Consider the following 3,835-nt stretch of genomic DNA (forward strand, 5'->3'; position numbering starts at 1 on the left):
CAGATGGCCAAGCCTACCTTACATAGTAGGCATGATCCATTACAATAAAATAGCATTAAAAAGTTTCATGTCACAAAGCAGAGCAAAGCAAAAAAAAAAAACAAACAGAGCAAAACAAATTACAGTTCCACCAGCTGAGCAGGGACGCAGAAATGCCTCCTTAAGTTGCTGCTTTACCACAAAAACACCAAATACTGAGTTAGTTTAATCTAGAGATATTTTTCAGACAGAGAATGTGATATCAAGTCAAGACAACAAAGAAGGAAACATGAAGGCCTCTGGGAGATGGTCCACTGAGACTCTACCCATAGGTAGGTAGGTACAGATATGAGTTTACACAACAGCTACCTTTAACATTAGGTGCGAACAAGAGAGGTGAACAGACTGAGCTTGATGTGTAAGTGCCGAGGGAGAAGTAGGGAGATATGACCACATCAGCTGACCATCTTCCACTTCCTGTAGAAGCGCAGGACATTCTTGACTTCCACACCAGCTTCAGTTGCCGTCCCCAGCACCAGCTGCAGGGGGTATGAGAGATTCCTAGGGTTGTCTAAACAGATGCCCGTGAGGATGGTGATCATACTCCTGTGGTCGGGGGTCCCCAGCCAGGATGAGTCCAGCAGACCTCTGCAGATGTCAAGCATGTTATAGAGGTCCCAAGCATCAGAGTCTGGCCTGGTCATCCTGGGTCTCACCAACGTCACAGACACACAGGACTGGCAGAGAAGGTACTGGTTCCCTCTCTTCAGCTCCCCCTCTAGGAAGGTGATGGCTGCTGAAGCCCGCTTGTCCTCCCTTCTCAGGATATACAATATGTCCACCACGATGCTGGGTACGATGAGGAGAAACTGACCGCTGATGGCAAGCTGCCGGATGACTGGCAGGTGCTCACAGAGGGCCCGGGGGTCAGGGAACAGGTAAAGGGTCAAAGCTGACCGAATCTGGATGTGCCTGAGAGTTTTCTCCAGCAGCACCACCTCACTTTGAAGCCACAGTTGTACTATGTCTTTGAAAAATCTGATCCTGGAAGTTTTCTCTAGCAACTGCTGAGATGGGTTGTCTGGTCCTTCAAACCCAGTGCTCACAAAGACCCCTGAATGAGAGTCATACCTCATGAACTGTCCAGGGAGTGTCGTGGCGAAGTGGCCAAAGCTTCTGAGGAAACAGACGCGTACAGCAGCTTCATCTTGGGAGCTGAGTGGAGGTGGGTCCTGCTCCAAGCCCACCCTCTCCTGGGAAGCCTGCTTCAGCCAGTGCTGGCCCAGGGCAATGTCCTCTGGGAGCTTCAGGAACTGGGGAAGGTGTGGGCCCTTGCAGCTCTGCAGTAGCTCACGGAGATGGTAGGACAGGCCCAGGCCTGGCTCCTGAAGGTCTCGCACAGAGGGCAGCAGGTTCAGCAGCATGGACAGGTGGTCCCACAGGCTAAACAGGCTCCACCCATGTGCGGTGAGGAGACTGCAGTTGGCGCGGAGCCAGCCCAGTATCACCTTGACCGTGGGCAGCAGCCCCTCTGCAGAGAGGACCTGCAGTTTCTTCTGAATGGTCTGGAGATTGCTGCAGGGTTGGCTGATGGAGGCATTCTGCCCCAAGTTGCAGCCAGCAGGAGGCTCTGTCTCGAGACAGCTGCTCACGTCATCCTCTGTGACAGATGCTTTGCTGGAGGCAGGACTAGGAGGCGTAAAGAAACTGTGGCTGAAGACAGGAGCCAAGTGAAAGCCATGTTTGCCTGGAAGCTTGTGGCTTGACGGGGCTGATAGGCTAGCGGAACTGGTTGTTTTTAAGAGACCTAGGAGATGACTGGGAAGTTGACACGTCTTCAGCTTATCCCTGGGAGGGGAAATTCTATCTTTGGATTTGGCTCCACCCTCCTGCATTGCTTGTGGATTCAGGGAGCCACTTTCCTCATCATCAGTTGTGTCTGAATAAGTGGTTTCACTGCTGAGTTCTGAGCTGACTTGTGAGCATAAGGATGTGTTTTCATCTTCTTCTGTCTCATCCCAGTCACAGCAAGAATGAAAACTGGCTTCTGGGTTGTCACCCTCACTGGAAACGTGAGATGACCTGTGGGTTTTCTGAGATTTGCTGTGGCGGGGCCCAGGGGAGGGGGCTAGACCATCTTGTTGCCCCTCCCCAGCCTCCATCTTCTGTTGGTCTTCCTTGTCCCTGGGGACGTACACCTCTGGAGTCAGCTTCCCTTTCTGGAGCTCAGCCTGGAGGCGTGTCGTCACGTGTTGAATTAAATGGGAGAAAAGGGTCAAGGTGAAGGTGACCGCTGTCCTGTGCTGCTTGGAGCCCGCTGTCCTCAGGCTGTGCACGCTCATGAGGCAGAGGACCACCATGTGGAAGATGAGGAGGTCGGGGAGGAACTGGTAGCCTCTTGCGGACTTTCTCTCTCTGGAGGCCTGGCTCTGGTTGGATGGGCAGGGCCGATAGGAAAGACAAAGACGGAAGTCTTCCAGAACCAGCTGGCACAAGGCCATGAGCCTGGTGGCTCTGAATTTCCTCTGAGGCTGCAAGAGGCTCTGAAGGTAGAGGAAACTAACCAGTAACCTTTTGTTATCCCAACACCGCCTCTGGCTGGGAGAGAGCTTCTTCCCCTGGTTCCTCTTCAGCCGGCTATATCTTTTTCCCGCATGATGGTAGAGTTGTTTGAGGTTCCAAGATGCCCCTTTAAAAGGCACTTCCGAGTGGAGGCAGCGCTGGTAGAAGTATGTGGCTTCCACACCATAGTACTTGCTCCCCGTGAGAGTTCCCAGCTGGTTGAAGGGCATGCCCATGTGTGGTGCCACTGACAGGGCTCTGTAATAACACCTCTCTGCCAGGTCCTTGGTGTGCAGGGCCAGGAACTCATTCTGAAAGCGGAACAAGTCTCCCAAGTACAGCAGGCAGCGGTGGCAGGCCATCCGTGCCCAGTCCACCTCTTCCTCTGATGCAGGACCTGCTCTTTTGCAGCCGATGAAGTGGATGGCACTGTGAGGCCAGTCGATGTAGCTCCACAAGCCCAGCTGGTAGTGCTCCTGCAGGAACAGGAAAAGGTGTTCATAGAACCTGAGGCCACCCTTTAGATGCGCCCACAGGGGGCCTTCCCACTGTTCCTCAGAGGAGTCCATGTTTTTTCTGTTGGGCTTCAGCAGCAGCAGAACCACGTCAGAGTACGTTTTCCTCCAGAGCAGCTCTTCTGCTTTCCTCCCATATTCCACTGGGTGCAGGAACATGAGTTTAATGCAGACTTGCTGGACCATATCCCTGAGGGCCAGGACATGAGGCTTGAAAAGCTCTTCGTGGGCATTTCCTTTTAGAAGGAAATGGTCGAGACACTGAGCTGCCCTGCACACATCCTGGTAGAGGAGTCTGGCCTTCAGGGCTTCTACCTGGCTGCTCTCCATAGGGCTGGACTCTTCCCACAACACCAATTTGTGTCTTCTGAGAAAAAGACAAAAACTATATATTAGTACTCACTCACAGAGTCAGGAGGAGAAGGGGATGACGGAGGACAAGATGGTTGGATGGCATCATCAACTCAGTGAACACGAGTTTGAGGAAGCTCCGGGGGAAATGGTGAAGTAGAGGGAATCCCGGAGTGCTGCAGTCCACAGGGTCGCGAAGAGGCAGACATGACTGAGCGACTGAACGACAACACAGAGACCGAGGACAGTAACAGTAATAGTCACCAGAGCAACACAGTGGGGATGTGTAAGGTCCTTTGTATGAAGGAGGCAATACCTTCAGACCTCAGTTTAAATACTACTTTGTCTAAAGTTCAGTTAGATGCCTCCCCTCCCCAGAGGAACTGGCCTCCTTTGGGTTTCTGGGACCCAACTGGTTGTGAATTTTT

At 52.5% G+C, this 3,835-nt stretch overlaps 1 pseudogene; it reads right to left on the reverse strand.

The window, feature by feature from the left end:
- Positions 1-434: 434 nt before the first annotated feature.
- On the reverse strand, positions 435-3,386 carry LOC113904008 (annotated as a pseudogene).
- Positions 3,387-3,835: the final 449 nt, after the last annotated feature.

The sequence above is a fragment of the Bos indicus x Bos taurus genome, chromosome 14 (assembly GCF_003369695.1).
Source record: "Bos indicus x Bos taurus breed Angus x Brahman F1 hybrid chromosome 14, Bos_hybrid_MaternalHap_v2.0, whole genome shotgun sequence".
Lineage (NCBI taxonomy): Eukaryota > Metazoa > Chordata > Mammalia > Artiodactyla > Bovidae > Bos > Bos indicus x Bos taurus.